We start from the raw sequence: 12,106 nt of genomic DNA, 5'->3' as shown, positions 1-12,106 counted from the left end.
TGAACATCATTATTTTCATTTGTGAATAGCATTGAAAATAACACTATATTCTAAGGAAGATGAAAAATGAAAATATCTCACTTAATATGTACATAAAGAGCTAAATAGAATCTAGCTTTTTAAAAAAATCTATATAATCTTGAAAAAAATAATTTATTTTATTTTTGCTCTAGGGTAAATTCAGAATTTCCTTTGGACCAAGTTTTGTCTAAAAAAGCAGCCACTATCTAAATTTGAATCCTCATAAAGTCAGGTATTTGTAATTTCTAAGAATCCCATCCAGCCACTGCAAATCAATGCATTTCAAAGCAACCTTGTTTTTAACCTTCTGGAGTGAGGATATAAATACAAATTTGTCTAAGGAAGAGAAGAAATGAGTTAAACCACAAAGCCTGGGTTATTTTCCCTGGATTACCTGATTAAAACCAAAGATCCCAATGGCTGGACCAGTCATGACTTATGACACTCACATGCTTTGATGGCACTCTGCCCTCCCAACACCAAACATCTGAATGTTTTGAGAGTTTTATAGACCAAACATTTGGATGCTTGACCACATTTTTCCATTTTCCATTTGGAAAAGAATGAACACAGTCTGAGGTCTGTCTCTCAGACTTCCTAAGAAGATGATGACCTTGGATGCCTTAGGAAAGGCAGCAAGTCAAACCAACACAGATCTCAATGATTGTCCTTACAACCACCTACCTGGAAGGTGTCCATGTTAGATGGTCCAGGGCACTGGGAAGGAAACTGAAGAAGTAAAGATGGAATTGGGAATTTATCATGTGCCCACTAAATGCTGGGTGCTTTTACATATATTACCTAGGATACCACTGGTCCTTCCTTTATGCTTAAAGAAAATGAAGTTCCTTGTGGTCAAATAATTCACTCAGTCACACTTGCAGTCTTGGGAAGACTGGAAACGTGGTGTCTGCACACAGATGCCATCTTTCAAGTATCTAGACACACACAAAGATCAGGTTTGAAGATTTTTTTAAAAGAAACCACCCTGGTGTGTCTGGGGGGACGGTGTGTGTGCATTCCCCTCTTACACCCCAGCTTTGCTCTGCTCATGTAACAGCCCTCTAGGCAAGTCAGTGATGCCAGATGCAATCTCCCTCCCACAGCAACCAAGATCTGAGTGCTAACAGAAGAAAACCAAAGCCCTCTTTCCCCCAAACACCAAGCCTTATGCTTCACACCAGGGTAGGCACAGCTGCTATTTAGACTTTGAGATCTGGTTTACAACAAAGACCCCAAGAGCAAAATCTTGAACAAAGGAAAAACCGATCAACTTGAACTAATTCCCTTTTCCATTGCCACTGGCATCGCTGGGGAAAATGGAAAGGGGATCAAAGTGGTGGGGTTTGGGAGGATGGAATTCATGTTTGTGCTCAGCCAGACTAAGCTCCCTGCATTCCTTCAGCCCACGAGTTGACTAAGAAGCACAAGAATCTAGACCAAATTAAGAACCAGATCCACACCTTGAATCAAAGGATGTAAAAAAACAAAAACAAAACAAAACCACCCCAGCTTCTTCAGTTTGGTTTCACTTTCAACACGAGCGTTTGTTCATTTTATTTTCAACCTGATGCAGCAAATCTTGACTACTGTCTTTCCTCACAGGAACCTCTACCAATGTTGATAAGAGCATTTTTAGGTATTGGCTTCCTTTTCATACACAGTGTCTGGACTGAGCCACCACAACTTGTCTGGCTGACCTCAGTGGAGTTTCTTAAACATAGTTAGCCTCTGCTGGCTTAGTAGTGATGAGAATGGCTCCCACCTTCTTCAGGAATGTTACAAACACCCAGGCAACCAACAGAGTTCCTGAGATATAGGCAGCTCTGGCACTTTATCTCTGCTGATTGGTCAAAGGGTTGAGTTTGCCCAATGACTAAAAGTGACACGGCACACGTTCTCTCCTAGAGTCAGATGGACCACTAATAAATGTGAGATAGCAGGAATGTCACTTCACCTCCCCAAACTCCACTTTCTGGAACCGTAGAATGGAAAAAATACATAGAACTCAAAGCAGCACAAAGTGGATTAAACTCAAAAAATAACAAAATGTTATTTACTTTTTTTTTCCTTGAGTAGATGAGACCAGGGGTGACACTGAAGAGTGATGGTGGTGATTTAATCATAGTAACGGCCACCATTTTTGAGAGCCAACTCTGTGTCTGGCACTGTGCCAGATGTCTCCCATCCATCTTCTCCCTCAGTGTTCATAACACAGCATTTTAAGATTTTTTAAAATATTTATTTATTCTTGAAAGAGAGACAGAGCACAAGTTGGGGAGGGGGAGAGAGACAGAGAGACAGAGACAGAACGCAAAGCAGTCGCTGGGCTCTGAGCTGTCAGCACAGAGCCCAACGTGGGGCTCGAACTCACAAGCTGTGAGATCATGACCTGAGCTGAAGTCAGATGCTTAACTGACTGAGCCACCCAGGCACCCCCATAACACAGCATTTTAAAGGAATATCCAAAAGGCAGCTTGATCTGTTACTGGAAGAAGATAAGGATTTATTCAGATTGGGTCTACTCCAAGAGAAACTTACCAACAGAGGTCTTTAGGATGGACTATGTATGAAGATTGGGACCCAACCCTCCATGGATTACAATCTATTTTAGGGGCCATAGACTTCTGGAACCAGGGACCTTTAAATGAACAATCTGATTTCTTAGATTGGAAGGAATTACTGACTCCTGGATGGCAGTTTAGTTGGACTGAGACAAACTTCCTTAGGCTATTTAGCACTAGGCACCTACCCTGTGCTTGGCAGCATACCAGACATTAGAAGACTTTAGACAAGTAGAAACTCTGACCTTGAGGAGTCTGAATTCATCCATCCATCCAACCAATTATTTATTTATTTGAACATATTTATTGAGTTCTTATTATGTGTTAAGATCCATACTACATAGAATCACAAAGCACTGTTGCCTTCTTGGAGCTTACATTCTAGCTGAATTAGCCTCAGGATATAGTTACAGAACAAAGGGAAGATAGTTTAGGATCAGTAGATCGGGAGTTATCCTCCCAATAAGAGAATAGTTAACCTTTCTATAAGACAGTCCAGTAATGGGTATTAAAAGCTATAATATTTTATATTCCCATTGGCTCAGCAAAGCTTCTCTAAGAAATGTATCCTATAGAAATTATCATATCTGTAAATCATCATATAAGTGCATGAAGATTAACTTATAAAGTTATTCATTACTATATTGCTTAGAATAGTAAAAGAAGAATTGGAAATAATCCAAATGGCCAATGAGCAATGAGCTGAATAAATTATGGTGCATTCCCACAATGGAATATTATGTGGTCATTAAGGATTATGTTTTCTATACACACTGTTAAGTGCAAAGAGCAAGTTATAAAATAATATGCAGAATAAGACCTTACTTTGATTTTTTTTTAATAATATGGGATTATATAGATGGATATAAATATCCCAAATAAAACTGGCTCAACTTCAGATCTTAAAATTACTCTCATTATGAAGCCAAAATTGGAGGGGAATGTGTTTCTTTACTAAAGTTTTCCAGTGGTGTATGGTGACAAATGTTTTTAAAAAATTTCTTTTACCATCCTTTCCTCAAAATTTTATTCAACACGATAGCTATTTGCACATCCCTCCTTCGTTTTTTGATCATATTCAGTGCCCCAAGCCCCAAACTCCCAGTCTGAGCCTTTCTTCATCATTCACCGCTCTGTCTTCTCCTCACTAACCTTTTCCTTCTCCCGTCTCCCCTTCTCTCCCCTGCCCTTCTCTGTCTTTGTCTCTCTCCCCCTGTCCCTTCCTCCTCCTCTTCCTCTACTACTTTCTCCTCCTTCTCCTTCTCTCACTTTCTCTCTCTCTCTCCTTCCAAATTCCTCCACATCTCTCATCTTTTCCCCCTTAGGGTATCTCCATGCCCTTTCATATCTAGATCAGCTTGACCTCTGACAAGCTGAAGCTTGTCCAAATTTCTTTCTCCCCAGCCTCCCTACTCAGCATAATACAAGGCTTCCCCTCTCAGAAAAGGAGGGGAGAAATGCACTTGTAATTTACTATTTTAATGTCTTTTATTATATGATATATTATTTATTATACACTATTATATTGTTTATTATACTATAGTATAATACTATGTTAATATTGAACATATCTGAGTGTTAAGATTTGGGATGATTTTATTTTGTCTTAGATTGAAAGGAATTACTGACTCCTGGATGGCAGTTTGGTTGGACTGAGACAAACTTCCTTAGGGTATTCCTAACACAAATTTTCCTCAGAGTTTCAAAAGTAAACATGTATTTTTCCAAATAAGGGGGAGGAAAGGCTTTTCTTAAATGATAAAATACATTGGACACTGTAGCATTTAGAAGTCTGATAACTGTCCTTGAAGAAATTACAAATTTCCCTGTGAATGTTGTTAACACTTCATGCCCTGAAATAGTGAGTGCCTTCCCGGTAGGTCCAGGACCTACATCCCCAGGATGTCTCCCACAGTGTCACACCTTCCTTTGTGAAACACTGAAGCCCTATGGTCTCTTTTCAGCTAAAAATTTGCATCTTGCTTTCTTTTACTGAGATTTGCCCACCAGTCCCAGAAATGACAGGCTTCTTAGTGAAGAAGCATGGAAGTAGCATGGAAGAAAGGTCTTCTGCATCAAAGCGTATGGCTGAATGGCCAAAGTACAGTAAACATGTTGACCTTACCCACTCAATTTTTGACTTTTACTTTTTAGCCGTACATATGCACGCATACACATGCACGCGCATGTGCACATGCACACACTTGCACGTGCACACACAGGACTGCCACCACAATTCACTGTGTGTGGCTATGATATGACTGCCTCTTTACCATGCTATTCTCCTCCCCAAACAACCTGACTGTGAACACGAGGAGGGCACACTCACATCAGTACCCGGCTCTTCCCAGTTCCAAGCCTATACCTAGTGATACAGGACACAAGTCCTCCCCCATCTCCTCCCATTCCAAGAATGTACCAAGAATGGTGTTTTACAGATGTAAAGGAACAAATTTCCCCATTCTTCTGCTCCACCCCTTGTCACGCTCTTCACAGTCCGCTTCAACACAGTCAACACAGGACGTGTTGGAGATCCCAGTCCCTGGCCTTTGAAGGGCTCTGGCTAATGTCATGGGAGCAGAGATGTGCTGGCCCTATCAAACCCTCCCCAAACTGCAGATTTGGGAGCAAAAGAAATATTGTCATTGTTTTAAGCCACCAGGATGAAGGTGGTTTGTTTCACAGATAACACAGTCTGAAAAACCTGGGTTCTGAAATTCCAAGGACCCTGGGAACCAAGGTTACCTTTTTCTTCTTGTTGGATGATAAAAGGTAAATCCTTAACTCCAGTGAAGATGGTCCACTGGCATGTGAGGGGAGAGTAGAGAGAAAGCACACTTGGCATGACAATAAGACTTCTTTCCTGGCCTCCATGATGTGTCTGGATTTTTTTCTTAAAACTTTTTTAATGTTTGCTTATTTCTGAGAGACAGAGAGAGATAAAGTGTGAACAGGGGAGTAGCAGAGAGAGAAGGAGACTCAGAATCCGAAGCAGGCTCCAGGTTCTGAGTTGTCAGCACAGAGCCTGATTGTGGGGCTCAAACCCACGAACCGTGAGATCATGACCTGAGCCCAAGTCAGACACTTAACTGACTGATCTACCCAGGAGCTCCATGAAGTGTCTGTTTTGACACTTTGAAGACCCACAGCCATTTGCCCATGTGGAAGCCATGAGTAGCAGTCTCTGGGAAAGTGGGACCTTGCACACTGAGATTTGAGTAACGATGTGTGGACAGGGTCTTCCATCTGGACTGTCTTCCTGGGTGATTCTCATACCCGCAGAGGCTTGAAGTCATTTCCTTAATGTGGAATCCCAGAAGCTGGCCCTGATATGAGGGCTTGAAAGCCAGTGCTTTATTTGGAAGATTATCCCAGAAAACATGGAGGACAGTAGGCAAGTGAGGCAGGGAAGGGAAGGCAGCAAATAACACTTGTGTTTTCTTTTTCTAATGTTTATTTATCTTTGAGAGAGAGGGGCGGGGGCGAGAGAGAGAGCTGGAGCAGTGCAGGGGGCAGAGAGAGAGGGAGATACAGAATCTGAAGCAAGCTCCAGGCTCTGAGCTGTCAGCACAGAGCCTGACGCGGGGCTCAGACTCACAAACTGCGAGGTCATGACCTGAGCCTAAGTCAGACACTTAACCAACTGAGCCTCTCAGGTGCCCCACACTGTGTTATCAAGTCAGATACTACTGTGGGCAACCAGGGCTCTCTCACTGGGGCCCTCTGGAAGACCATGTCTGACATGCCCCAGTGTTGTCCCATCCAGGGATGAGGAACCTGGAGTACTTTCCATATCCCAACTGGCCTGTCCCACAGAAGCCTTGAGCATAGCACCTGGAATGGGAGGTACCCCCACTAGGAAGCCATCAACCTACATTAGAAAGTGAGTACAGGGGATGGGATATGGACAGGCACTAACTACAGTGTCTGCCTCAGCCACTGAGATTGGACAAGGCCCCAGGGCATCGACCATAGCAGACCGGGTAGGAGCCACCATCCAACTGCTCTGAGTCAGTTGGCTCAATGGAAAGTATGTAGCAAGCACAAAGGTCCTGAGGCAGGGACTTGGGAAACAGATTGGAGAGGAGATCAGACAGGGGGTGGTGGGTGAGAGTATGCAGGACCAGAGTCAGGAGTTTGGATTTTCCTCTGATTAGAAGGAAAAACCATGGGAGGCACCTGAATGGCTCAGTCAGTTAAGTGTCCGACTCTTGTGTCTCGGCTCAGGTCATGATCTCACGGTTCATGGGATCAAGCCCCACATCAGCCCCACACACTGACAGCATGGAGCCTGCTTAGAATTCTCTCTGTGTCCTTCTCTCACTCATGAATGCAATCTTTCTCTCTTTCTCCCTTTCTCTCTCTCTAGATAAATAAATAAACTTTAAAAAAGAAAGAAGAATAAAAAGGAAAAGCCATGAATGGTTTAGAGCAGAATGGCCCAGTCTGACCTATGTTTTTAAGATAATCACTCTGCTTGCTGAGGAAAGGTGGTAATATATGGCTGAGCAGTTAGGAGACTGCCACAATACTACAGACAGAGGCAACAATGGCTCAGACCAGGGTGGTGGCGGTAGGGGCCATAAACATGGGCAGACTCTGTTATATTTTTAAGGTCCAGCCACCACATTTGCTGATGTGTTGTGTGTACACTGTGAACAAAGAGTCAAGAATGACTGAAAGATGTTCTACCCAGATTCCTTGCCCCTGATTGAGACAGGAAAGACAGGGAGGGTCTGGTGTGGACGGTAAGGGTTAGGAACTTGTCTTGGATGTGTCAAATGTGAGATGCCAAGCAGGCAGTTGGACAGACATACCTGGAATTCAGGGCCATGGTCTGGCTGCACGTACAAATTTGAGGGTAAAAATGGGAAATAACCCCATGAAGCTGGCAGGTACTTCCACCTCCTTTGATAATCATCACTGGGCTCAAACAGTTGTTTTTGAAGTTGATAGTGAATGCTACTGGCAACCCTGTAGTATTTTCTTGCTGTTAGGACAATGAAGTAGACTTCCTTTAGTAGGGAAGCATTTCCAACTGCTGCTTAGCTCCCAAATTCTTGAGTATAGGGCTGAGCTTTCACTCATACCACTGTTTCTCCATGGCTCACCCCTATGAGTCTCTTGTCCCCAGCCTCACCTCTTAAAAGCTGCCCCCAGATGGCTGACACCTCTGACAAGCACCTATAAATGGCCACTTTGTCACCCATCAACTAGCAGAATCAGCATCTCGCTGGCCTCAGGCACCGGCCTTAAAAGCCAGGGACACTTGGGAAGGTGAGTTGAGCAAATGCTCTCCTTGTGCAATATGGGCTGATTGGGTTACATTGTGGAATGCTCTGGCAGGGATGGCCCCGCCTCCTCCCTTCCTGCCAGATCCCCAGGAAAAAGACAGGAGCAGGAAGGGACACCCATTATCCCACAGATGAAGCACAGAGCATCTCCTCCGAACAGGCGTCATTTGGGTCCAGCTCCAGTTAGTGACACCACTCACCACACCTGGATGGACTAGGGAAGGCCCCCACAGGCCCATCTCCTGGCATCATAAAGCAATGTGCTTTTCCCAGGGGGCCATACGGACACACTTTGAAGCATATCAGAAAAGGACCTGGATCTTCAATTCCTCTGATACTTGGAACTGCCAGGTTTTCATGTTTTATGTGAGATGTTCTCATCCAAGAAGTGCTGCATTTCTGAATGGGAACATGGTGCATCTGCCTTGAACATTTGGCCCCTGAGAAAGTGCTGTATCTCCAGCCTATAAACCATGATCTAAAACAGCCTGGACTGCTCCCCCCTCCTTCCAGAGAGATGCAAACCCAGGCAGTTGTGTAAGCAATAACAGAGAGCCAGATGTGTGCTACAGGGGATTCACCTCAAACACCCCACAGGAGCTCTAACACCACATTTCATTCCCCTTCTGAGAAGACTGGGTCTTACCATGTTCTCCTGCTCTCCTGTATTTTATTTTATTTTTTTAACTTTTATTTATTTTTAAGAGAGAGAGAGAGAGTAAGCTGGGGAGAGGCAGAGAGAGGGAGATACAGAATCCAAAGCAGGCTCTAGGCTCTGAGCTGTGAGCACAGAGCCGGATGCAGGGCTCGAACCCGTGAACCATGAGATCATGATCTGAGCCAAACTCAACTGACTGAGCCACCCAGGCGCCCCTCCTCTGTATTTTAAACAGACTCATCAAAAGCCCATTTGGGGGGGGGGGGGTGCGGTGAGGTTCTGTTTCCCTCTTGAACAATGTGAACCTCAGCCTCCTGGGAGTTTCTGTTTATAAAATGCTTACATCCTTGCCTCCTTTTCTAAAAGCATTTTTGGGCCCATGTACATTGTTGACTTCAGGGGAAGTCAAGCTGGAATTTGGTTTGGTAAGGAAAAATCTGGTTTGCTCACCCCTTTAGGATAAGAGGGGGTGGGGTGGTGTGGTGGGCATTCAACGGGGTGGGAAATGGGAAGGTGGGGTCTCAAATCAGCTCTGGGACCCTGGGCAGATTTGTAACACCTCTAAAGCTCTATTTCCTCATCTGTAAGATCTAGAGAGGCAAATCCAAATGCCACCCAGGTAAGTAAGGGGCTCCATGATGCCCTGAGAAGCATACCCCATGCTGGCCACACACACACACACACACACACACACACATCCCCACCCCAATTCTCTCGTAGATACGTCCTTATAGTCCTACGGTCTGCATTCTAAAGACTAGGTGGTACAGCATTATGCTGTAGCCAAGACATGAAAACCACCAAAGTGTCTGTTGGGGGATGAATCAATAAAGACAAGGTACATATACACAGGAAAATACTATTCAACCCAAGAAAGAACTCCTGCCTTTGCAACAACAGGGACAGACTTTGAGGGAATTATTCTAAGTTAAATAAGCCAGACAGAGAAACACAAATACTGCATGACATTACTTATATGTGGAACCTAAAAAAAAAAAAATCAAACTCATAAAACAGAGAGTAGAAAAGTGGTTGCCTCTGCTAGAGGGATGAAAGGGTAGGGTAGGAAGAGGGTAGTACAAACTCAGCTACAAGATGGGGCTTTGCTGTATAATATGGTGACTACAGTTGTCATTTGTTGAGAGTTGAACTTGAATATTCTCACCATAATAACAACAACAATAGTACATGCTGGGCACCTAAAGCAAAGGCCTCCAAGCACCTGCTCACTGCCAGGTCTTGCGGGCCCTCCTGCCCTCCTGGCTCCCCCTCCAGATGAGATCTAGCTCAAACAGAATGAGGAGATTTCATCCATCTCCGAGAATCCTCAAAAGAAAATTCATACAGTGTTAATGCTTTGCAGGGAAGAAGGGCATATGTGGGAGGAATCTATCCCTTCAACATGCTGCATTCCACAGAGCAAGCACACAGAACAGGGAGAGATGCTTGAGGCCAGGTTGGCACCGTCCCTGAGGACGGACCTGGAGCAGCAAAGAGGAAGAATCAAAATTTAAAACGAAGGCGATGGGGCGCCTGGGTGGCTCAGTCAGTTAAGCGTCTGACTTCGGCTCAGGACATGATCTCAAGGTTCGTGGGTTCGAGCCCCACATCAGGCTCTGTGCTGACAGCTTGGAGCCTGGAGCCTGTTTCAGATTCTGTGTCTCCTTCTCTCTCTACCCCTCTCCTGCTGCGCTCTGTGTGTGTTTGTCTCTCTGTCTCTCAAAAAAATAAATACACATTTACAAAAATAATAAAATGGCACCTGGGTGGCTCCCTTAGTTAAGCGTCCGACTTCGGCTCAGGTCATGATCTCTCGGTTCGTGAGTTCAAGCCCCACATTGAACTCTGTGCTGACAGCTTAGAGCCTGGAGCCTGCTTCAGATTTTGTGTCTTCCTCTCTCTCTGTTACTCCCCCGCTCATACTCTGTCTCGATGTCTCTCTCTCAAAAATAAATGAAGAATTTAAAAAAAGTTTAAAAAATAATAATAAAATAAAAATGACAGTGTAGGAGTTCCATTCACTGAAGACATATTCATTAAGTGCCTGCCCAGTGGCAGGCCCTGAGGGTCCAGAAGTGGACAAAACAGGCAGGAATCCCTGGAGCTTATGTTCCCATGGGAGAGAGAGGGCCAGAAACCCATAAACAGAGGAAACATATCATCTGGTGAGAAGTGCTGGAAGGGGAAATAAAGTGGAAGACGGTCAGGGAAGATTTCACTGGGAGGGTGAGCTTGAGTCCAGGATGGGAGGGAGGGAGGCCTCCTGAGTGCCAGCTGTCCTGTGTCAGTGCCCATGGTATGATGCAAGCAGTGGGCTTTGTGGAGTGATGCATGGCCCCTCCTTCCGGGGCCACCTGTCTTTCTAAACAGTTTGGGAAGTCATCATAATAAAACAGGGCCACCGGCTTAACAGCCATATGCCACCTTGACCTAAGTGGCTTGGCCTGGTCACTTTGTTAAGAAAGCTACATTTGAATTCCTTCCATTTGGGGACTATCCAGTTTGCCCAGACTGAGCGTCTCCTGTTGCTCTACACCTGTGACATCAAACATTTATTTCACTCACCTGGCCTCTGCAGGCTTCTGAATTAACAACCCATCATTGTGTTCAGTGGTCTCCAAATGACTTCTGTGGGGGACCTGTGTGAGAATTACCCAGGGCACCAGTTAAAACTAAGGGATTCCTGGGGCCATCCTCCAAAATCAGTAAGGCTGTGGTAGATGTTTGTAGTAATGCCCCCAATTTGTTCACACCTCTCATATCCACGCCCTGGAGCATCCCGTCCCACAAAAACTCTGGATTTGTCATGTGACTAGTTTTAGCAACAGGACATGAGCAAGTGTTACACAAAGAGAGACTTAAATGGAGCCTGGGCTGGGGCGCCTGGGTGGCTCAGTTGGTTAAGTGTTCGACTTTAGCTCCTGTCATGGTCTCATAGTTTATAGGTTTGAGTCCTGCATCGGGCTCTGTGCTGACAGCTCAGAGCCTGGAGCCTGCTTCAGATTCTGTGTCTCCTCCTCTCTCTGCCCCTCCCCAACTTGTACTCTGTCTCTCTCTCAAAAATAAATAAACGTTAAAAAAAAAAAAGGAGCCTGTGCTTCAAGGCTCACCATATGGCCACTCCTGGATTCTGTGGCTTCATGTGAATGAGCCTGAGCTGGCCTGCTAAATGCTGAGAGATTTGTGGTCCAGCTGCCTTGGACGACCCAGCAAATGCAAGGGAGGCCTTACTAGATAAGCCAGGCCTCAGCCAACCTGTCAGTGGACCATGGTGCCTAAGGGAATCCCACCAAGGTCAGATGAGCAAGCAGAGACCAGAAGAACACCCCACCCCACAGAACCATGAGCTAAATAAGTGGCTGATGCTTTAACAAGTCATTAAGTTTTGAAGCAGTTTTTACATAGCAAAAGCTAACTTATGTAAGACCCAAGATTCTGTATTTTTGTAAGTCCTGCAGGTGTATCTGGTGGTAGGATCAGGTCTGGAAACCCATGATGTACTTACCTTCATCCCACTGCCCCCTGCTGCGTTTTGATGCAGATGTCATTGTGGGCACCCCTGTGGCCTT

Source organism: Acinonyx jubatus, chromosome A3 (assembly GCF_027475565.1).
Source record: "Acinonyx jubatus isolate Ajub_Pintada_27869175 chromosome A3, VMU_Ajub_asm_v1.0, whole genome shotgun sequence".
NCBI classification, from domain to species: domain Eukaryota; kingdom Metazoa; phylum Chordata; class Mammalia; order Carnivora; family Felidae; genus Acinonyx; species Acinonyx jubatus.
This window is presented reverse-complemented; position numbering follows the sequence as displayed.